The following is a 25346-nucleotide window of genomic DNA, read 5'->3' on the forward strand; positions in this document are numbered from 1 at the left end:
AGAAAATTTAAGTCAGTATCTAAAATACTCAGCTGGAAAATGAAGAGATGTCTCAGAGGTACTAATTACTGAGATTGGGAAACTCAGTGTGGAAGAAGCTGGAAATATGGATTAATATGGTATAAGTCAAGGAAAACTTTACTAACTGGAAGAACTATAAAGTAATAAATTAAGGATTGTTTCAAACAGACTGTTTTATTTGAGTATGGGTATGTTATGAGAAAAAGAATTACATACACCAAGACCTCTTGTGTACCTTAGTTACATCAAAACAACCTTATAAAATTTTATAAAGTGTCTGTAAGAAGATAGTTATGTAATTAAAGCCTATTTCTTTACTGGGATGTTTGCATCATAGGACCAGCACTCTCCTCTGAGTTTAGTACAATCATTTTTTGTCTGAAATATCTTACATTAATTGTAAACTCGTTTAGGACAGGGAATGTTTTTTTGTTTGTTTGTTTGTGTTTGTTTTTTTTTGTGTGTGTGTGTGTGTGTGTTTGTACTTGCACTAAGAAAATATATGGGGCTGATGCCTCTTTAGATTTCAACAACATATAAAGCTCTTGACACTTTGCTTTCAACAATATGGTTTAACTGAGAAACAACAGATGGGTTTCAAGCGCTTCTGCTTGTATTTTTTAAGCAAAAGACAGAGTTTGAAAGGTGTGCTCTTTAGCACCATGTGGGGAAGGGTAAATTAAGATAGCCAACTAGTGCTATCCAGTGGACTTGCAGCACTGCAGCATTTATCTAAAACCACTTGAATATGTATACCAAAAGGGGAAATCCGCTTTTATGTTAGTTTTGCAAATATACACAACTTTGGCATGAACTAGGCAGGAAGAACTTTCCTTGGAGAGATGTATTGAGCAAGAAAAGGTGAAGAAATTCTGCTGATTTCTGATGCCTGAGTCCTGAGAGACATTGTGAACATGGAGGTAGTTACCTAGTCTCCCATGAAATTATTTATGTGTTACAACAATGCTTGCAGGATGAGGCCTTAATTGGCCAGGTCTATATCTATTATTAATCCATATGAACAACTGAAGGTGAAGATTTTGCCATGAATCTATACTGATTGATGCAATTTTTTCTGTTGAGACAATTGGTAACAAAAATGGTTCTACACCACATAACAGGCACAGAACACTTTTATGATGTCAACAAAGATTGAAATGAGTCTTATAACCTTATATTTCTATGGGCAGCAATCAGATTACTGACTACATTTGCCAGATGTTTGCAAGAGTACTCTGGCAATGTACCATTTCTGCAGGAGTGACAATGTTACATATAAAAATAATAATTTGAAAAAGGATAAGGAGAAAATTGCATAGAAATAAATGACATCAAGGAGGGAGAAAGGTAGAAAAAATACTTGTTGGGAGTTATGATACAAATACTTGATATAAAGGCAGATGAACTGTCATTGCCTTGATCATACAGTATGATTAGCAGCAGCAGCTGAGTGACAGAATATGCCACTCTTTGGTCTGCTTGAAGAGCTGTTGTCCCTGTGCTCCTGGAACGTCGCCTTCTGAGAGAGGCTGAAATACCATATTTATCTAGGAAAGGGAAAGTAATGAGAAAAGAACAAGCAACATGTTTAGACCTCAGGAAATAAGTAAAATAAAATCTTTTGTATTACCTTTCAGTGAAAGCTTGGAAACTGGAAGTTTATCTTCTGCATTTTATTGTCTGCATTTGTTCTTATGTATTTTCAAGCAATTGAGCAGTTCTGTAGTTTCTTATTAATATTTTGCAAGAAGGAACAAAAAATACATTAAGACACCTTTAAATTAGATTTTAAATACCCACAGACCTATTAAAAACTTGCAGTGAACATTTTTTTTATAACATCAAGTGATTTGCCTCCACAGTCAGGCTTTTTAAGGATAAACGTTATTAGCTTACATTTCTCAGTGTTTCAAGTTTGTTTATCATTTTAAAGATAGTTTTAAAAAAATACATTAAGTTCTACTCATAATCATGGACTACACAGCCTCAAAAAAGGTTTAATGGGCCAGAGCTTCAGCTAAAGGCTGATTTAACCTTTTCTGTTTATGGGCTGCAATATTGTTTGGCCATCTTTCCTGAAGTAAGCGTCTAATTAGAGCCTACAAAAGAGAACAGTGATTCCATATTTGCATTTATTTGTTGCAAATTCTCATTTATAATTCTCTTTCCATTCTATTTTGTGGAGCTATTATGGTATTTGTGAACACTGAATACTTTCAGTGTAGTATTATTAATTCCCATACCATATTAAAATCACAATCTAAATAAAGATTTGTCTGGTACTGCTGAGGACTACTAATTGAGATGTTGTCTCTGAAATATCTGATCCAACCTGTGATATATGTGCATGAGTACATGATTTTTTGCTGCATTTGTGCTACTTTAAAAATTGACCAATCTTTCCAACTCATAGTTAATAAAATTTAAATATTACAAAGCTTTATGGGTCAGAGACCCCAAAGTATTTGGCACGTGCTCTTATTTGGGATTTAGCCCATCCAGAGAAGTCCATGTAGGGAGTTCCAAACAAGATAGCTTTAGACTACAAGACAGATTTAAAGAAGGAGTATGAGTGCAGACATATGAACAGTTGTGCTTCTTGGCCGATCTTACACCTGAGAACAGAACTAAGGTTAGAAAGGAAAATGTTTGGGGTTTGAGTGGATTTACTGAGTATTACTTATATAAGCCTTTACCATGTTTCAGGTATGTTACAAACCTACCCTCCCTTGCAAGTCCCATTTTTGTGCAGTTATTTCTTCCCCTGCCTTCTGGGGTATGTAGGTGTTTGTGTTTTTCAAAGCTTTAACAAGAAATCTTGTCCTTGGAGACAGTGACCATCTCCTGGAACAGGCTTTCACAGAAACTAAACTCAACTGGGGCAGTTCCTGGTTGGTTTAAGTGCTGAGGACCTGGTCCATAGCCTTCTGGAAAGATTTACCTTGACTCTGGGGTTGCTCCACACTCCATCACCACAAGTGTAGTCACCTTGCAGGAAAGGAAAAGGGGAAGGTGACCCCTTAGTCCAGTATTGGCTGCATTACAGGGGGATGATAGATACTTGACAGATAGAGGTACCCACAGAGCTCCCCAGTAGAAGAAATAGATTAACAAGTGTCATTGACCTCCCTTTAAGCTACAGGGGATATTTAAGCCACTGCAGATGGACAGAAACAATTAATATAAAAATCCACTTGTGATATTTTTTTATTGCGTAATTGCACATCTACTGGTCTAGTGCCTAATTTACACTTAGAATACTGTAATTTGCCTTGTCAGGTGTTTCTTTTTTATTGTTCATTTCACTGTGCTAAAATAATTGCCATCATATACTTCTAAGAGAGATTACTTTTGTTGGACTTACCATTTCTATGAGATCTTTGTAGTCTATTGCCACAGCCTCTCCCATTTCTCCCTGCTCTGAAGTATGCCTTACATATGTACAATAATTTCCTTCCATCTTAAATATTTCCACTCCTGGCAATATGTCAGCATTTAATCTCTTTGAAATATTTTTTTTTTTCTCAGATGATTTCCAGGACAATCACTCTTACAGGCAGACTTCAGATAATTTCATAAAGAAGGATTCTATTCAATGTTTTTTACTGTCCTTTTGGGTTTCTAGCTCAACGGAATAATGCCACAGCCATTAACCTCAAATGTGAATCACAGCTGAGAGTTCATACTCAGCCCATCCAGTTCCTCCATTCCTTCACCTCAGTGTGCAGCCTGTGCACCCACAAAACCCAGAAAATCTCCAGTAAATCTACAGAGGTTTTTCTTTGATCATTTTGCAGGCTGTGGAGATCTTTCTGAAGATCTGATGTCTGCACCAGTGGCTCACCTTTCTGTAGCCAGTTTGGATATTTCAGATATGTCAACACACTGGCTGACTTGCTCCTTGGAAGGACTTGATCTATATTCAGTTGTTTACCAACATTATCTGCAAAAAAAATCTCTACAAATACAATTCATAAGAGAGAAGGTAAGTTTTCCAAAACTGTTAGCAGAGAAACAGTAGGAATGAGCTGCTGGCAACAGCTAGCCCATGATCTGAAGTCATTCCACTTAACATTGGTGCATTTTTTTAACACATATTAACTGTGCCACCCAATTATGTCAAACCAGTGGTCCTTCCACCCAGTTATGTTAAACCAGTGGTCCTTCCAATCTGTTAGCTTCATTAGTATAATGGACTGCAATGAACATACAGATATAAGCTTTAAGAAAGTGGCAACAGATCCCCATGCAGTCTCCAAGCTCCATAGCAGTTCACGATCCCCCTGAAACACAGTTTCTATCTGCATCCTCATGTTTCTACTGATGACAGATATATTTTTTTTCTTTTATCATCTGATTCTTTTTGACTTCACTCAAATTTTTGGATTTCAAAATTGTTTCTAAATTAAGTTATCCAGTTTAATGATTTGTGACTTGGGGAAAAATACTTCCGTTTGGTTGTATTAGAGCTCTTGTCCATTAATTTTACTGGGTGTTCCCAATTCTTGAATTATGTCATTTTTCTGTTCCCCTTTTCTGTGATTTTACAGAGTTCATATCATTGATGAGATCTTTCTTTTCTGGGATTGAAAGGTACATTTTTATTTGCATCACATTTCTTGGTGTTTTATTTGCAAAGGCTTTCATAAGGTACTGAAACTGAAATTAGCCTTTTGATTTTAAAATGGCATATTTTATACCCTGTGCTTATACCAGAAGAGATGGCTTACTATTAGGTGGTACTACTATTTTAAAACAAAGTATCCTTTAACAGCAGTATCTAAAATATCCTTTAACAGCAGAATAAAACTACTGCAAAATTCTGTCATTGAACTCCAATATTCATATCATAATGCAGAAGAATGAACACCTCTGCTTTATACTGGATCAGAGTTTTTTTTCAAACCTATCTGGGAAAAGATTTTCCAGATTAATTTTCAGATTATTGACCTTTAAATATTAAATACTGAAACAAACTAATATTTTAAGTGTATCAGTAGGTGGAATTTTTAATTACATGTTTTTCATTGTTTTTCGGAACGCTGTATAGGTAAATGCTAAATAACCCTTTGAAAACACTGTCAATGAGATGTGGAACATCTAAGACTATAACCTATTATTATTTACACAGACCTGAATCAATTTGTGTTATTGTTTAACATCATGGAAGAGCATTTGTTGTATTAGAAAAGCTCATATACATCAGCAAACCGAAAAGCCTGCTGTTTTCCCCTGGGTGCCTTACTATCTGTTGTTAATTTTCAGATAAAGCTGTTGATGGACTTACCATCTGTGATTATATCATTGTGTATGATATACTCATAAGCCTTTGTAATTAAATTCCACTGTTTGGAAGAAATGGGATCAGATTTACTAGATGACGCAGCAGAATCTTGTAGTCAGGGTTCAGGATTTTAAATAACGCAGCTCCCTTTTCTGCCAGATATGTCTTGAAGAATAATCTAGTTTTCAGTTCTCTGTAGACCTTCCCTTAATGCAAACCATTTAGAGCTAGTTGAATAAAATGAATAAATAAATAAAAAATAATAATTAATTCTCATCAAACACACTATAATTAGCAATTAACATTATGCATACCACCCACTTCTAAAACAAGTTTGGGGCTTGTTGCATATTTCTTTAGCTGTGTAGCATATAAGAATATGTTAGAATCCATTGTCTATGACAGAAACTTAAAATAGGGACTAAAAACCAGAATTTTCTCAATTCTAGTCCCAACATTTCCACAAGAATTCCACTTGTTTTCTGAAAAGGATCATGAATTTTGTATGCACTGTTTGCTATAAAACAAATATGAAATTATTTGAGATCCAGTTAAATACTTGCTGAAAACTTAGCTGGCTTCAGTGAAATTTTGTCCAGATTTTTTTAGATGTCAAAAGATGGATGAAATCCTAATGTCAGGCTTTCTTCCTGTATTTCAATGCTGCCTATAAAATGATTCAAATATATGTAAGTATTCCCACAGGAGTTTGGGAGGATTCCTCAATATATGCTTGTAAAGCAAAAAGCACCAGTCCTATAAACATCTTAATCAGAAGTGTTTATCTTGGCTGTTATTTAGCTGCAAGGAAATGAAATATTGATTGTGTTCCTAAGATTGTCTTAACCCTCTCTGCCTTCCCTGCAGTAAGTGAAGTTGATAGAGCAGAAAACACTCAATCAAATTTTCACTGGACAGGGTCACATTACTGTCTGATGTTTTGTTGCTGTGGTGTTTTCTAAAAAACTCTTAACGGTTACTGCTACTGTTAATTTCACACACACAAAAAAAATAATAATCCAAAACTCTGAAAATAGACCTATTCAGTCTAGTGGGAACCCTATTCCTGTGTGCAAGTGGCATGCCGTGATCCCAGGAAGAAAACTGTTACAGAAAGTTAAGTTGATTATCAGTATGTAGGAAGACTATATCATTTAGGTATTCTATAAATTCAGAGCTGGAAAACAGCTAGATCAGTTTGTTCATTCTCCTGCTAGTTTAAGATGTCTCTTGTGTGCTGTACATGCAGTGATTTATTCATAAAGTGATTTATTAATGGAATGCTTGAGATCAACACAGCTTCAGGCTAGTGAGCACCTTTTGTGCACCGCAGAGCAAACCTGTGCCCCCTTGAATGTGATAACGTTTAGGAGCACAGGCTGGATTCAGTTCCTTTAAAGCTTCAAAAACACCTATTTCAAGCTGCTGAAAATGTCACTGAGATCTCTGCCAACTTGCTGAAGGGCAACTTCTTGAGTTCTTGCTTTGTATTTTACTTTCACCTGCTGCAATTATAATGATCTGAACTTTACATGGTATTTCCTTATGATTTTAAGAGTAAATTCCATAGAAAGCTTACAATTAAACAAAATAATTAGGTCTTGAAAGAACAAGTTTTTGCTTTGCATCTGACGAGGCCTATTAATCTTTCCCAGTGAGGGCTGCAGACATGGTGAACATCAGCAGTTACGTTGGATTGCCAAGGCTGTAAAAATCAAGATAAATAACTGCTTTGTTTAAACCCATCTGTTGTTGATGGGGCTAAGAGAGGCTTAGCTTGTAAGTGGTTTTGTGGACCATATATGTCCACAACGCTCACTGAGAGTCATTTTAGCACAGTTTGGAATAGTTTTGTTAGCACACTTTGTTTTGTGAATATTGTTTTACAAAATGATTTGTAAAGGCATTTCTTCATTCATGTTAATGGTGTTGGTGCCCTTTCTGGTGCATAAAGACAACTCAGTCGTACCAGAAACATGTCATGTCTTAGTTTTCCTCTGAGAATTTTGGAGGTTATTGGAGGCTTGGCAATGGGGCATCACAGGCACTTAAACCTAAACTGTGGTTCTTTCACAGCCTAGTTGAGACAGTAAGGGTGTTTTTAGTGTGTGGCTGGAAAAAGAGACCTAAGCTGGGCTGGAAATACAGGGACCCAGTAAGAAGAGGGAGAGAGCCATGTGCTGTAGAGATGCTCCTGGATGTCTGACACAAAGCTCACCCACCAGCTTCATAGCATGAAAGGGGTTTTGTATTTCTCTTGGTTGCTCTGGCTGGTCAGCCTTGGAGGCTCAAGGGCAAGATGACACAGCCCCAACACACTTTTCCTTGGCAGAGTTGCCACAATGGCTGCCCGGGTTTCCGTTCTGAGCCAGTGACTGAACACTGATATGGCCATTTAGCTGGGAGAAGTAAAATGGATAGGCCTCTTCCCCTCAGGAGCCTTTCTGGCAGTCACAGACAATGAGAAGTTCATCTTCAAACTCTTCAAAATAGGGTTTCCTCATATCCCCAAGCTTAATTGCTATAATTTGCAGGTGATCACTTCCAGTGCTTCCTCTTTAGCACACCCCAATGGTCTTTGCCCCTCAGCTATCACATTTTTTTCTGAGAACAGCATTACCTGATCTGGTCACCCTGTGAATAGGCTCTGAGGGTGCAGTTCCCTGGGATAAAACATGGTTATCAGGATGAATCTGATTTAGGCTTCCATTTGGTAATTTCATTCTCTCTGGCTGCAAGAGAAGTCGTAACTGGTGACTGAAGATCTTCCTTAGAGCAAAACATATTTTAGGAGAAAAGCATCAGAATAAAAATGCTTTTCCATGTGGAGGCTCTGGAAGGACCCACCATCACCTTGCTTCCCTCACCACCTGTCTCTGTCAGAGCTTCCTGCCCTGCCCTGGAGGCCCAGGGACCCCTCTCAGCTGTCCAGCAACTACTGCGGGGCAAAATCCTGCCCAGCTTAAGCAGCCCTTACACAGCACCCTTACCTTCAAGCTGCCTGCTTGCTCCACTGGATTTCATGTCCCTCCCCTGCCTGCTGATGGTGGCAGAGAAGTGATGGCAGAGGGATGCAAACACTGCCAGCCCTGGGCAGCATCCCTCTAGAGTCTGGAAAATGAAGCTGCACAACCAGGTTTTCCTCCTGCTCCTTTACTGCTCCACACAGACACATTTTCTAAGTGACAGCTGTGCTGTTATGCACAAAAAAATAAAAAAATTAAAAAGTATGTATTTAGAAGTTTTCATGTTTTATACTTCTCCACCTTATTTCTTTTAGTTTCCATTGAATGTGTATAAACATAGCATATATACAAGATAGGATATGCTTAAATTATAGCCACAATGACTGTTGTGGTTTTGGTTTGGTTTGGACTGGTTTAGTTTGGTTTGGTTTGGATTGTTTTGGCTTGGATTGGTTTGGTTTGGTTTGGTTTGGAACATGTGAAGTCATGGTAGGACCACTTTAGAGCATTTCAACAAAGCTTAAATATATAAATTAAAAATGTTTAGCTTGGAAAAAGCAAGCAGATAGTGCAAAAGAAGCAGTGCCGACAATATCCAACTTTTAACAGTGCATCAATTAACATGAATGGCAATACCTCTGTGTATTTCAGCTGAAGAGTATTTTAAAGTAGACTATGGCTATGCAGGACCTAGTATCTGATGACACAGACACAGGAAAAGTTGAAATGCTCTCAAAATTTCTCTCTAGCCTAGTAAACCATTCAGTATTAGGTGTATGTTAATAAGTTTCTAGGCCATGGTTACCTTGGTATTGACTCAATGCTCTTATTTGCTATTTGAAATACATAAAATAGAATGTAACTACATAATAATTAAGAAAGGAAAACATGGTTTCCTGGAAATTAATCACATTCATCCTTTGACTGGCTCTCTTATCTAAGCAACACAGGATATTGGGAATACCAGCCTGCTGAAATGTAATCTATGAAAATACACTTACAATATCATCTTAAACCCATCATTGCTGATAGTAATCATGTATAATAAAACTCTTTGTGCCTCTAGTATTCACCAAGTGTAATTTATTTTTTTTCTAGGCAGCAACTTTTCAAAAAGGTTAAGTGCCCAACAATACAAGAGGAAACCTTTAAATGTCTGGCTTTTTTTCCCCCATCCAATGAAAATACAGAAGCAGAGGTGCGAGTGGGTGCCACATGGTGCCCATCTGCCTTTTGCAGGTAGGTGCTCCTCACACCATCAAATTTTTAAGAACAGCACCCAGCTCACAGCACATCTGGTCAAGAGGGCTGCTCACAGCCGTGACTTACAGGCAACCTTGAGTTCACCGTGACAGACTAAAAAAGTGTCACCGTTGTTAAATGATTTGGGAGGACAGTGAGGAGGAGAGACCAAGATAGATGTGTTGAGCATTAAACAAAAAAAAAAAAAAAAAAAAAAAAAAAAGTTTGGGGGTTCCTTATGGAACCTGGATAGATAAAAAACATGATGCAAATGTATGTGTGGGGAGTGCATGCTTTAGGATACGCAAATGGAGGGGAATATCAATCTAATGTATAAATTAAGGTTGTTATAGGGAATGAATTTATACTCTTAATGTTCAAAATAACTTACTGTTTAATGACATAAAAACGGGTGATAATCATATTGTAATTATTGATTATAACAATGATAAGGGCAAATCAGAAATTATATTTGAAAGAAAAAAAAAAGAAATTTAATTGAGGATGATTATTTTCTGTTCTTTTAAAAAGACAAAGAAACATATATTTACAAGGAACAGGAACCTTTTGTGGGGAAGTCTACACTTCATTTCACCTATAATTTTTGTTGTCCCTACGCCCACATAGAATATTTTAACAACATGGGTCAGAGTATATTCTATAGGTTACCTTCAACCTATACACACAAAGACTATGTACAACTGCAGTACATTCTCTAACATGCACAAAAAGAAAATTAGATTCCCTGACAATTTTATTCTCATACAGACCCCAAATGGTATTTAGTAAACAGAGTCTAGCCTGACATTTATTCTGTGTGGTTAAAAAGCAGCTAATGATCAGGGAAAATAGATGATGCCTTGTCTATTTCACATAGCGTGCCCCATAAACTTTTCAAGAGCAATCCTCCCGTGGACTAGGTGACCTAGACTCAGAATATGCTGTCTAGTTTCCATGTCATCATTCTCTCTCCCTTCCCTTCCCTTCCCTTCCCTTCCCTTCCCTTCCCTTCCCTTCCCTTCCCTTCCCTTCCCTTCCCTTCCCTTCCCTTCCCTTCCCTTCCCTTCCCTTCCCTTCCCTTCCCTTCCCTTCCCTTCCCTTCCCTTCCCTTCCCTTCCCTTCCCTTCCCTTCCCTTCCCTTCCCTTCCCTTCCCTTCCCTTCCCTTCCCTTCCCTTCCCTTCCCTTCCCTTCCCTTCCCTTCCCTTCCCTTCCCTTCCCTTCCCTTCCTTTCCCTTCCCTTCCCTTCCCTCTTCTTCTGTCTCACTCCTCCCTCTTCCTTTCTGTATTAGCAAGCCATACAGAGTTTTGGGGTATATTTGAATACTAGATTTTGCCTGTGAAAAGGGGATGCAGCAGACTGAGAACAGTTCTATCAGTAGAATTAGATATTGGTATAGGATAAACAAAGTATGCATTGACTAAATTTCTCAGTATAATCCCAAATTTGTTTCCCTGCAGTTCAGTCTGAATAATTTCATGCAGATGAAGTTCTGAGAAGTTTACTTTAAATAAGGAGGATGAACTTTGGATGTTATGGATACGTAAAAGCAGTTTCATTACCCAGAAGGTGAATAATGATCTTATTTGCTTATGAGAAAGGAAAACAAAGAAATGTTGAGTTACATTATTTGTGTTGTTTGCTCAAATTGTTTTTGATTAATTAGAGTACCAGGTTAAATTGTAATAATAATAGTATAACCGTTAGTAACATAATAATAAGTATTGATGTAAGTTTGATATAACAGAGTGATTTGTGTTGCCAATAATAATTAGATACCCTAATGTTTTAATCAATAAGATTAAGAAATGCTTGGAAAACAATATGTAATATAAATAAAATGAGGTATAAAAGGCAGACTTAAACAGTTTTTCTTTGGTGCTGTCCCCGAGGTGATTTTTCTGGAGACAGCAGTGTTGTTCTGGTCTTTGAGGTGGTAAGAAAGATAAACAAGGTGAACAAGTGTACAGGCTGAAGCTTTGGTGGCAAAGAGAATTGTTTAGCTTCAGCAATAAAATAGTACTTCCTTTTCTTGTTGTCTCCTGCTTTTCTAAAACTCCAGGTTTTTATGAGGATGTCAGTGTGATTAAGCAGAGATGATCCTTCCACAGGCCACAGGTACTGTCTATGCTCAACATTGTGAGGAGCAAGGCTTGAACCTAGGTCTTACCTTTTTCCTCTTAAAATCTGACCACATGTCCTGAACCATCCGTTGATTATCACACTCAAGCTTTCTTTATGACCTGGGCAAAACCCTGCTTGTTTCTGCAATAACAAATGCTGAACTAGAATGGATCTGGACTATTCTGCATGTTTCTGTATGAGTACAACTTAAAAGAATAAATAATACAATGAACAAAACCAGGTGGAGGTACCAGGGATTTTAAACTTGCTTAAATATATTTCAGTGTGAGTATCATGGGTTCTACCTAAAGGTCTCCTTAAAAAAAGAACTTTTCACTGTGGTCAGCTGAACAAAATTTACTCAGGGTTTTGAAACTTATTGCTCTCATGAATGCTTCTAAAATATGAGTGGTTCTGTGTGCTTGAAGAACAGATGATAAGAGGCATGTCTTACTTTTTTTTTAAAATCATGAGCAATATCACATTTACTATCATGTATTCCACAGATTTTGAACAATGCTCTTGTGAGAAGTTTTCTCCTTGCATCTTCCTCCACAGCTCTGTGGTTCATCCAGTTTTCTTCAAGAGTAGATGGACATTCAACCAACTTCATTTAAAGACCTTCCCTTCCAGGGCAAAAATGCTCTTTGAATTCCCAAAACATAGCATGAATGTTAGAGAAAATGTCTTCTCTCTCACCTTTAGCCTCACCTTTAATTTCCTCTTTCAACAAATAGTGCTCAATATCCCACCTGTGCTGGATCTACAACTTGAGGTTTCTACCACCCCTTTCCTAATAGCTACTCTGTCTTCTCTACCCTGTGATACCTCTTCCTTCTTATCTGTACAAAGAACGCCTACATATTTTGCATATGTCTTGAGTCCAGAGTTGCAGTGCCTGGCCTCAGCAGGATCCTGCAATGGACTTTAGATGTCTAGGCCTTTCCACCAGTCCTTGGTGAGCATTGTGCTCCTTCAAGGGTCTCACTTTCTTAGCAGAGAGCTACTAAGGAAACTGCAAAATATGGGGTGATACTTGATCGCTCTCCTCCTGGAGTCACCTTACTCAGGCATTTAGCCTTGGAGTTGTAAATGCTTGGGTCCTGCTCACAGAGACCTTCCTGAAGTGTGGAAGGTCTGACTGATTTTGTGTAGTTTCCTGCAGGTTAGAGTAGAAAACAAGTAGCACAAAACCCCTTGCTCCATTTCCTCCTCAGCCAGAGAGGGTTAAAGCAAAGATCAGTAAGTTATAGCTGGTATTCAGGTTCCTAATAAATGTTAATTAGTTTTACATCTGCAAAAACAGTTATTGAGAAAAGGTCAATGGGAATAACACCTTGTACCTGGCAGGAATAGGAGAAGAATAGAGTTTGCCACAGAGTCTTGATGAATCTTGTACCTTCGCCTGTGCTCCAGTTTCACCAAGAGGCATGACAAGAGTTTCCCATCCAACATACACACTCTGGCTTTTTGAGGCTCTCCCTTGGGCATGAGGCTTTGGGGCTGAGAAAGGAATTAACCTGAGGCTCCACACATGCATAGTGTATCCCGTAACCACCAAGATACTATGGAGAGTGGGGCCTACCTCCAAGGACACATCTGAATGAAGGACGCTGTGGCAGCTGTGGCTTGAGCCATTTAAAGTGTCTTCAGGCATTTTAAAAGGCATTTACTGGACACAGATCTCCTGGTAATGAGTTGGAGCTTGGTGACTGTCCAATTCTTCTCCCCATCACAGGAGACCTTCAGCAGGATCTAGCACCAGCCTGAGTAGACTGCTTGTTTCTATACGTTCCCAAGGGCCCCAAGAGTTTTACTACTGAATATGCAAATATATCCAAGTGATTGCTGGATAAACAGATTTCTGCAGCACTTTCTTAATCTTGAGTCCCTAAATTTCCTCTGAAACCCACTCTTAGGAGACATTATAGTCTTCAGATTTCACCCTCTTTTATGAGTTCCTCCCTCAGGCACAGCAGTCATGTCCATGGCTGTGTGTGCAGGGATTTGCTCGTGCAAATATGAATCCTGTAGTTGGACTCTAACAAAACTGTGTGTACCATCAACATTTCTCAACTCTGCTTGCAGGAACAGTTCCATGGATTAGTACCATGTGAGTGTTCTCTGTAGCAGCATCCTCCCCACTTTACTATTTGTCTTGCTGATGCTTCACTGATTTTTTATATTATTTTTTTCATTCTCCCTTTCCCTATAAATTTCACTGGTGTTGGGTGAGGATTTAGCTATAGCTTAGTGTCTTTTACACCTAGCTGTTCAGTACATTCACCTATTAAGACCCACAATTGAAAAAGGCTAGGCACTGCATTTACAGACTACAATTAGGCTGAATTCAACCATTTCTTCCTGCTCCCAGGAGTGCACAGAGCATTTTTGTTGCAGAGGATGAAGTTAACACTAGAATAGAGCTTGCTAATACAGGGCTTGGTGATTAAAATTCTCTGAGGATTGTTGCACTCTAATAAGGAAAATGTCCTTGTGTAGCAATTTCTGGCTAAACGTTTTAGAAAAGGGGAAGACATTTTCCCAAGTGACAGAGAACTTAATACTGAAAAAAAGATCATGAGGTATTTTCTGCAGCTGACAAAATCTGATTTTCTGTCGAATTTAGAGTTTCCCTGTGCCTTGCCAGTGAAAAGTCCAGAAGAACAGGGGAGGAAAATAGAATTAATTTTCTGCCGTAAATAAAGTCATCATTCAACTGCTCACCCAAGGAATTCTTGGCCAAGAAGCTAACAGGCCTGCTTGTTATGGAATATATTTACATTTTAACTACAATAATAAAATTCCCATATTAGGACTTCATTGGAAGCACAGCTCTGCTTCAGTTCCTGTGTGGTATCAGACTCCATGGGCAGATTTGAAGCATGGTTCACGTAGCACATACTCAAGCACACTCCAGAGCACAGAAATTATTGTAGAGAAGCAAATCTACATGGTCTGCACTCTACTGATATTTTCTGCTTTGGGAGAAAAAATGCTAAAAGAAAAACAAACAAACAAACAAACAAACAAAACTGTTCTTATGGTAACACATGAATGAAGCAGTAAGAAATAATTTGTGCTCTATTTAAATTGATTTCTTGCCTGCCTCTACTTTGTATACTATGCATTTGTCTGCCACCTCCTACTAAAAGCAGATTTAATTATGCTGCCATTAGTGGCTATGCAGTTGACTTTCACCACATTCTAAAGCTTATCATCTGAGGGAGGAAAGAGAGGACTTACCTTTTTTAACTAAGGATAAGTAAACTCATTTCCAGAAAATAAAAGTTGGTCCAGACTATTTCCCATCTCTTGAACCAAACCTCATGCATTTTCAAGTAGAGAAAATTTGCTGAAAATTTTCCAGAGTCTAAAGCATTTTCTCCTTGAGTAACCCAGATGATTTCAGCAGTACAGAACTGGCCTGAGTCAGGGAGCTGTGATTTGATATGAAAATGTATCTCAGCTAAGAGAAAGGGCATAGGGACAGTTTTAGTTATATATGTGGGATGACAGCCTTGAGAAGGCACAAAAGGCATGCATATTAGAGAGTCACAATTATCTCCTTATAGATCTTATGATTCTACTTCTCTTTTAATTTCTTATGGACTAAGAGTAATAACTGCACTTGTTTCACAGTGTATCAGATCCCTGTCCTTTCCTTGCCTTTCCTTGCCTTGCATTGCTTTGCCTTTTACCTTTCCTCACCACAGTTCACTTTTATAGTTAGTATAAATTGTCATCCAAAAAGCTTTAATACGGGAGTGATTATATTGCAAAAATAATACCCAGAGGTTATATTTACTCTGTCTCAAAAGCTCCTCTAAGAAATTAACTCAAATATCAAGTGGAGTACTTGTGTTTTGTTATCAGTCTTTCCTCTAAGTGCTTTTCTTACTTGCAAAAATTGTGATGCATATTCTCTGGTTTGCCCACTTTCATTAGTGTTTAATGAAGTCTCCACAGACTATGTGCAGCTGCTGTTTGTATTGTGTAGTTCTGGCATCTTGAGTAATTTTGCATCTACGTAAATCAAGCCAGAAATTAAAAATGTTCGCAACTTTGTGGGTGAGGTTGACCCTTCAAAATAAATTAATGTTCCTTCCCATACATTTTCTTCCAGAGCAGTATGAATGTTGCATGTCATAATGTGAGCAAAATATCATCAGAAAAGCAGGAATGTGAACACTAGTTGTAAATGAATGTAGAAAAAGATAGGAAAGACTTGCTGGGTCACAAAACACCATGGCTATACTTTGTGAAGCAGACATTTTTCTGCTGGTGTTGGGGTGAGTCCTGGCTGGCAATAGCAGGTCTGAGCCTGGGACTTTCCCTCTTGCTGGGTACTGCTGGAAAGAGGTGGGATGTGTGCCAAGGCCCTGCTGACAGTAGCCAGCTGCCCCCGCATGGAGCCATGCACAGCCCCAAGCAACAGCCACCAGCAACCGTCCCAGGTTTTCCAAGGAGGAAATTCTTCACTCACAGGGTGGTGAGGCACTGGGAGAGGTTGCCTGGAGAAGCTGTGGGTGCCTCATCCCTGGAGGTGCTCAAGGCCAGGCTGGTTGAGGCTTTGGGCAAGCTGGTCTGGTGGGAGGTGTCCCTGCCCATGGCAGGGGGGTTGAAACTGAATGATCATTAAGGTCCCTTCTAACCCAAGCCATTCTGTGATTCTATGAAAGGCATCATAGACCTCATGCATAGAGCAGGTGGGATGCCCTGGAGTGCTCCTCAGCCCCTCCATGGTGTTTTTTTTCCTGACCTGGTTGTGCGCAGACTGCAGGTGTTGCACTCAGGCAATACATGTGAAGGAACATGGGTAGAGGGTAGAGGGTGGCTCCTGAACATTGGTGATTTGGTCCTGGATACAGAATAGGTTAAGGAAAATGCTCTTTAAAAGCACTTATGTTCTCTCACCTTCTGTGGGACACGGTTCCAAACCCAGACCTCTTTAGAAGGCAGAAAATGGTCTTTTGTCAAGGTGAATACCGAGAGAGGCTGTAATGCAAAGCACTTTGCTGGCAATGCACAATGCAGTCGCATGAAGTATACAGCTGTCATTACAAGCTGCAGCCCGCAGTGGGTAAATAATGGGCTGCAACCTGCTATAAACACTGGTATGAACTGACTGGCCAAGACCAGCCCACCAGCCCATGTGCAGATGCTTCTCTCTTTGTTTTCTGGTGACTGCTTTTATCCTGCTGCTCAAAGTGAATTCAGCCTCTTCTCATCTGACTCCTGCCCATTTTGTTCTGATACCTGTGCCCAGGAGCTGCGGCCATCCACGTCTCAGCTTCTTGAGAAGCTAGTGGATTTAATTTTCAGCTGAAACATTATGTATTTAAAATGCACAGTTCTGAGCTTTGTTTAGAGTGGTACCATTGAGTTCAGTTATGTCACTACAGTATACTTTCTCTTTTCTATTTATAATTTAGAAATTTTGAGCATATCACATTTCCCTACAAGTCAACTTATCCTGTTATTTATGGTTACTGAAAACACTCTTGGCTACAACTAAGATGGCAACAGTCCATTTTTTGTTAATGAAACAGAGTGATTCATATCTAGAAAGTGAGAATTCATAGCTTTGAAGGAAGAAAAAGATTTTTCATCCCATTGTAGTAAACAAAATTAAATTTAGTTTCAGCTGTTTACATGGGAAAGCTTAGAGGTTTAATAGCAATGTTTTACTGCTGTGCGGGTTTTTGTCCTTTTTTTTTTTTTTTACTTCTACTCAGTTTCTGTCTTTGTCCTGTTTTATACTGTCTTTCTGATTAATATCTTTTAATAGGCTGAATTCTTTGTTCACCTAGGAAGGGACCCATCAAATGAAATTTCCACTAATCAGATCTGGATTTATTATTTCCTTCTTCTCACATTGCCTCAGATACTTTGAGATAAGATGAAAATAAATGGCCTGACTCATTTCTAACAGGACAGAGAAGCCTGGCCATGGCTGTCAAGGGAAGCAACAGCCACAGACAAGATAGACATCACTTTGTTCTTCCCTTCAAAGAAAGCCTTTTTGTTCATCTCTAGCATTTCAGTCCTGATTACACACCAGATAACTGCCTCACATGGGTTTGTTGTACAATAAGGTCTCTCAATAGAATGAGCTTTTCTTTCTGTGTGAGAATCATGTTGTCTGTACACAAAAGCACTGGACTGGCACTCAATTTTCAGGCTTGTTCCTATTCAGTCCTGGACTTTCTGTATGCTCTTGGATATTAAGTCACTCAGAGAGGGAATCATCTCTTTTATGCTTAAATGTCTGAAATGCAGCACTTGCAGCTGGGTTGCCCTCCCATGCATGGAGAGAGAAGGGGATCCCCAGAGGCATCTGTCCTGGGAGAATTAACTCCAAATGCCCTCTCCTTTCCTTATCACTAGAGAGCTGAGCTGTGACCACACTACCAGTGTGATATTCAGACACCTGGTTACCTGCAGTGGATGTTGTCTGCCACCTCCTCCTTTCCAGTCTATAAAATCACATTACAATGGTCCTTTTTCTCAGTGAAGAGACACCAGACTGTAGGTTGGCGAGGGATCCAGAGACTGTGCTGCTGGGCCATATGTGGCTTTTTCTAACTTTAGCCTGGAGCCATGGAAGAGGAAGATTCCTCTGAATTCAATATTTTCAGCTGTGTGATACACTTGAAGTATAATCTGGATTTTTGTGGGCACAAAGTCTTAACAAATCTTGCAGTTGTTAATGCAGCTTACCAGTGTGTGACATACATTTTAGCAGTAGCCACCAACTCAGCTGTCTTTTTTTTTTTTCCTTCTGGTCTATTGGTATTGTTGTGGTTTCTTTGGCTATGACTGCTGGCAGCACCTGAACTACCATTTTTTGAGGACTACGCTAGAGGATAACCAGAAGAAGACATCTCACATCTGACACCATTGACTTCAGAAAAGTCTCTTGAGCAGTCTTGCTTTCACAATGATACCACATATATTTATCTCTGTTGATATTCCTAGAAGACAACTATTTCCTACTTATATTAAAGTTGCCCAGATATCTTAATTATAATTGTGTTTTGTTAATGATGTTAATGAAAAAGGAAAAAAAAAAATCAAACTTCAATTTGTTTGGCTTGCAAGAACACAGACATTCTGCCCAAATCCTATTCCTTTCAGTGATGCTTAGTGTCTTGTTTCCAGGCTGGTAAGACTCTCAAGTAGGTATTTAATGTGAATTCCAGTCTTTCCCTAAAACATCATTCTTCATCTCAAGGGAAAGCCTTAAGGTCTGGAATAACCTACCCAGAGATCACTGGACCTCTGTTAGTGCAACAAACTATTTTTCTAACGGTATCAATGTACAGGATCGTTTAGTCATGGTTTAAACAGGTAAGAAACAGCAAATAAAAGTTACAAAAATCACCCAAGGTGGTGTTTGACTGGCATTCAAGCAGCTGATTGAAATGCCTTCATTTTCTAGTTCTGAATTCATTGCTTTCTTCTTCCCATGTGTCAATTTTGTTCCTCAGTGGCATTTTCAGAAATAAGTGTATTTGGTTTGGGTACTAAGATGGTTTAATTTAGAAAACACTGGGACAGAGTAATGGAAAGCTATTTCATTAGGAAATCTGGTAGCTGAATGAAAACAAGTCTTGAAAGGAGAGAAGGTGTTTAATATTCATGGGCATATTTTAGTTGTCCTTTATATTCTGCCAAAAAGAAGCCGATTCTTCTTGCCTTAATGGCATTTAGATTTCAAAGAAGATTGCCCACTTAATTTACAGGTACCATTTATTAGGCTAGGAAAACACATTAACAAAAGATATTTGTAAAATCCTGCTAACCATGATTACTCTGAAATTAATTCTGAATGAGATTTTCTCATCTAATTTTACTTGACTGTTCTAAGAAGTATTTTATTTTGAAAGCAAAGCTCATTTATTACAAGAAAAATGGGCAAAAGTAACACATTTTGAAACATTTTAAAGTACCACGGTTTTGCACCTTGAAGTCATAGAGCAACACAGATACAGGGGATGTAACTATAGTAGTTCTGCAGTGAAAATTACTCGTGAAGGTTTTTGTTCAGCTGCCAAAGAATAGCTTGAATTTTGCAATGCATTGCCTTAAATATCCCTTACCTGCATTTTACCTATTGATTAAGTGGAATAGATTATTACTGTTATATGATTAATACTTTTTTTTTTTTTTTTTTTTAAGACAACTTCAGTCTAAAAGTTAATGAACAAGTTTGAACAAGTAGTTCAAACTCAAAATACAAGCATGACCTCCCTTCCCAAACCTGGGATGATGGAGATGGGAAAGAAAACTGTTACTGCAATAGGACTGGCAGGTTCTTGTGAAGTTGGAGCCCCAAACACATCTATGGTTCCGTGCAGAAGGATCTGGGGAGTTTGTCCCCACTGGTGTAGCAGCATCTCCTGGAGGAAACAGCCTCTGGGGTGCAACTACGGTATTACTAGGAAACTCCTGTTGCACATGGGATGTGGAAGGAATTAATCTCTCCTTGCCTTTCCTATTGTTTGTCTGAAAATCTCCTGAATCGTTTCTGCCATGACCATCTCTTGGCTCATTCACCACCTTACTGGGAGACACCAGTAGGCATTTGAGCCTAGTTTGCAGGAGTGGCAGAGTTGTGGTTCAAACACACTTGCTGTATGGGCTTGGGGTAGAAAAATCTGCACCTGGTGTCTGCACTGAAATCCAGGTTATTCTGCTGTGGCCACACTTGGGAGTCCTAACTCATTGCTGCTTAACTAGTTAGTGCTCATTGCTTTTCCTACCTCATATGAAGCTATGTCAGAGCTGTTCAGGTACAAAGTTCAGTACTCACTTCTGATAGATAACGAAGGTTATACTGGTTTCTGATTTTAAATATTAGCTATTATTTAATGACAGATGGGGCAAGATGTGCCAATTTTCTCCTTAATTTAGTGGGGGGGGGAAGGGGTAATAGAAAAACCTGCAAGCCCAAGGTCAAAATAAGCTGAACATTTTCAAGATAGAGTAAATGCTTAAGCACTGGAACAGTTCTCTTGGAATCACAGTGGATTTTTTGTCACTTGATGATGAGGATGAGACTTGTCTGACCAAATTTTGACAGCACTGACAAGTGACTGAGCCAGTCACCTTCTTTGCCTTGGACAAGCAATATGGGGACAGAAACATGTTCTGGAAACAGTTTGTGTTATTCCAAGTTGGACAGCAAAAATACCAATATGAATTGTATGATGAAAGTCCCCATTTTGCCCAGCTGCAAGGCAGTTTTGGCTGTCTGGTTCAGCTGTGAACACTTGTTCTGTATATATCACAAGTCTTCCTTCTTAATTCCTTCATACCATCCTCCCATAGCTCAAACATGCCTGAGGCATGGGCTTAGAATGCAAAGGATAGTATAAAAGCTCTGATCCCAGTTTCATGTAGGAGCTCAGGGTGGATGAACTGATACAATAGCAAATATAAATTATTTAGGAAATACTCCAACTGAAAAAAAAAATAATAAATAAATCTCAGACCAAAATTTTTCCTCTGGTAAATAGAAAAATAAATGGTAAATAAATATCCATATCCAAACAAAGCATTTCCCCTACAGCTGTAGCATGTCTTCATGTATGAACTCCAGTAGACTACACGTATTTGTAATGTTGTTACCTATGCCAGGAACAGCTGTGGCTGGGCTCACCTTTGTGCATGTTCTCTGTTTTCAGAAAAATATTTACTGAACGGGAGAAAAAAAAAAAAAAAAAGAAACAGACAAACAAACAAACAAAAATAAATTAAAAAAAAAAATTAAAAACGAGGCAAGGCAATTCCAGCAATTCCACCAATTAACCTGCAGTTTCTCATTTAAGGAACATCTGTTGAACACTATTGCAGGTACATACTTTATTCAAAATATTTATATAACATCAGAGGATAACACATTTAATTAGGATGCTTGTGAAGAGCATAACAGATCACGTAGCTATTCAGTTTGCTGGTCGAAAACTACTGTGCTGACAGAAATACAAATAAGAATTTTCTGTGTTTTTACATAGGTATTTCCAAGGCTTTCTCTTTTATTATTTTTTATTATTATTATGTTGTAAGAGTCTTGACTGTTAAATGTTATTTCTCCATATTGCATAGAAAGAACCTCCCAGGGACTTTTATAGTAATTTGGCAGCTGAGCTCTGCAACATAACTAGATCTCTCAAAAGACTGAACTTTTTTCCCCTGCTAATGATTCTTAATTTTCTTCCCAGAGGAAATAAAATTCATAGCCAAAATCATTCTGTATTAAATGACATTTGTAATAAATTGGGGCACAGAAAATGAGATTGAACCCAAGCTTCTTTATTTTGTTGTTGCAAACTGCTTGTTAACATTCAGGCCTCTGCAAGTAGTGGGGGTCTTCTCTATGGTCTCTGCTGTTCCTCACTTCTCACCAGTCTACCCAAGGTTGAGGCAAAGAAACAGCTCTTACTCACTTCTCCCTTTTGTTCCCTTTGGTTGAGAGGATTATAGGATGTCCTCCAAGAGGAAATGGAATTGCTGGACTGTGAAATTCAAAGGAGAAAAAAAAAAAAAAAAAAAGGAAAAGATCCACTGAACACGAAAACCTTGCTCCCTAGGAAAGTCTCAAGAAGCATCATAAGCACAGAAATCTTAAATTGCTATGTGGGAAACCATATCTAGGCCTTTGGGCAGGCATCTGGAGGTTTTTCTGAGCTGTGTCTATTACAGTTAGGGCAATGAACAAGAAAAGGTGTTAGCAGGTTGGGCCAGGGTCCCTCCATCTCTGCTGCCTTCCTTGCTGCATGTGAGCCAGGCCCATCTTCTTTGAGGTATTCCCTCACACTCCTGGCACCGGTAGGGGTTGGATTAGGGATGCTGGAAGTTACATCTTTACCCTCTACTGACTGTTTATAGGCCTGTTTTTCAAAAAGACTTCAAAACTCTTTTGGAACCTGCTGATGCTCTGTGTTTCCATCCTATGGTAGCACATTCCAGAAAGCCAGTATCCACTTCTTTAAAAAATGCTTACTTTTGTCCCTCCTCAGACTGATCCTAAGTGAATTCTAGGATCTAGTTCTAGGACTGCAGGTTTGATGAATAACGGCCCTGCATTCACTTTATTCCTCACCTTGATGTTTTTTTTTGAACACTGAGCACATCCTCCTCAAACTTTTCCTCGGCAGATGTCGTGCACGTATTTCGGCAGGCATCAGTGCAGTCTGCACCCTGTTCAGTCCACCTGGTATGGCTAGAGCTGTGCCTGATCACTGTCAGTTTGGATTTCTCTTTTGTGAACTTGGCACCTGTGTTGCAACTCTAATTCCCTTGTTAAATATAGGAGTCTTTGCTATACTTCTGTCCCCCAAGCATATCTACAGGCTTCTGCACTGTTACCTTCCTTGGTGCAGCTCCCTTACCTCCCAAGCACCAGTTTAAGCTAGGATCCTAAATTTCAACCGGACTCACTTTAACACAACATGTGACATTTCAGGAGCAAGTCAGTGAGCAGTTAGTGCTCAGAAATCCTCATGTAGAACAAAGCTCCACAGGAGAAGACCACTGGTTTCTGATGAGCAACAGTGTCATACAATCATAGAAGATTCATAACCATTTAGGTTGGAAAAGCCATTCAGGATCAGCAAGTCCAACTACCACCTAACACTACCAAGTCCCATCACAAAACCATACCCCTTAGTACCACATCCACACACCTCTTAAATACCTCCAGAGCTGGAGACTCCACCACTGCCCTGGGCAGCATGTTCCAATGCTTGACCATGACCTTCATGAAGCAGGGACCTCCTGCTTTCTTTCCTCTTGCAGTGAGGGTTCCCTTTGTCCTCCCTGCCCATTCCCCTTTGGATGCTCACACTGAGGAGGAGGCAGCAGTGCTGGGACTGATCCAGGAGCAGCTGGGTGCCAGGCAGCTTGTGAGCTGCTGCCAGGCAGAGTGGTTTCAGGCCATGTGCTGTCAATTGGAGGCTAATCTGATTTTCCTGCTATTGGCTGCTGTTTTTTGAGAAGCATTTTGTGTCCTTGAGACTTCCACTCTTTTAAATATCATTCTTGTTGGGTAGATTTAATATGTACTGGAGGGATAGTGGGGAGAGAAAATGATGGCTAAGCCAGCAAAATACGCAGCTGCAAAATTGAATTTCCATAGGAAATCAAGGTATTAACAGAAAACAGTGAGCAATCTAGACTAGTAGAACATTATTCATTGTCCACAAAAGACAGAGGCAAGAACGGTCTTCCCTCTGCTGCTTTTCAGACTGTACCAGAGTGTCTTCCCTCATGTCAGAGACATCCCTTTAGAGGTTACTTTGTTTTTTTTTGTTGAACATCCTCTTGTTGAAGGAGAACAGCATACAGCATGCTTTTCACGGATCAATCACTCCGTCTAATGAAATATCCTGGAAGGCCCATGCACAGGAAATTGTAGCATACTGTGTTGAAAAAGATGTTAAAACTCTGTGTATGCCTTTCCTTTGAGGGTGTCATTTCATAACAAGTAGAAGCTATGCTGTCTAGAGTCACTGTCTTTAATCTTTGGCTACGGGTAAGCAGTGTGATTTCTGGTGGAAATACACAGTCCTAAATTTCTTGGAGCAGAGCAGGGTCACTGGAATATCTTGCAGGGAAGAATCTAGACCTGGAAGCTCACACTTAAGCATTTGTTAGAAGTCAGGGTCTGACAGAATTTGCAATGCACAAGGGATGTAAGCCGTGAGTATATTGGAAAGCCTTAGGGGCAGTCAGCTGATCTGCTGTGTCACCTGGTGACCTGCTTAGTATATGGATAGTATTGATGTTTCCTCACTAAAGTAAATCTGAATCTGAAAGTGGAGAAAAGCAATAGCTGTTAAGTAAAAAATTTAAAAAATAATTTCTACATACATACTGCTTTGTAAAGGACTTTCTCCTATGAGACTTGGGAGAAGACAGTTTGCCCCAGGACAATAGGACTTTATGTTGATAACTTGTTTAACTTCATGTATTAAGACATGAAATATGTAAAATGGCTTTTCTGGATAGCATGTGAATGGGGCAGCTTGGGATTTAATGTTCTGGATCTAGCAAAAGATTCAAGGAGTTATGGCTGCTGCACAGCTTGCTCTCTGTAAAGGGACAGAGAGAACTGTGTGGTGCAGTGCTCTAGTGCCCACTTAACCAACAAAAATAGGCTATATATAAAACAATTTTCCAGCATAGGTTATCACAGCCTCCGCTACATGATGTGTCTCAAAAGTTGTTTGAACTTCTAAGCTATGCAGTAACATTGGCAAGAAATCTTGTTTTTCTCCTTGTAGAGGGAGTTTAATTCCCTGCCTTAGCCCTTCTGCTTCCTCTCTCCTCCATGAAATAGCTCACATATAGAAATACTCATAAGACACATAGAGATCTTCAAGATGTTTGCACTACTGGGTCATAGAATCACAGAATGGTTTGGATTCAAAGGGACCGTAAAGACCTTCTTGTGCTGGGGACCCCAGAGCTGAATGCAGTGCACCAGGTAGGGCCTCATGAGAGCAGAGCAGAGGAGGAGAATCACCTCCCTCACCCTGCTGGCCACAGTTCTTTTGATGCAGCCCAGGATACAGTTGGCTTTCTGGGCTGCAAGCACACTTTTCTGGCTCATGTCGATCTCCTTGTCAACCATCTACCCAGGTCCTCCTCATCAGGGACTGCTCTCAATCCATTCTTTGCTCACCATGTATTTGTGCTTGG

Source organism: Netta rufina (assembly GCF_964035555.1).
Source record: "Netta rufina genome assembly, chromosome: 1".
NCBI lineage: Eukaryota > Metazoa > Chordata > Aves > Anseriformes > Anatidae > Netta > Netta rufina.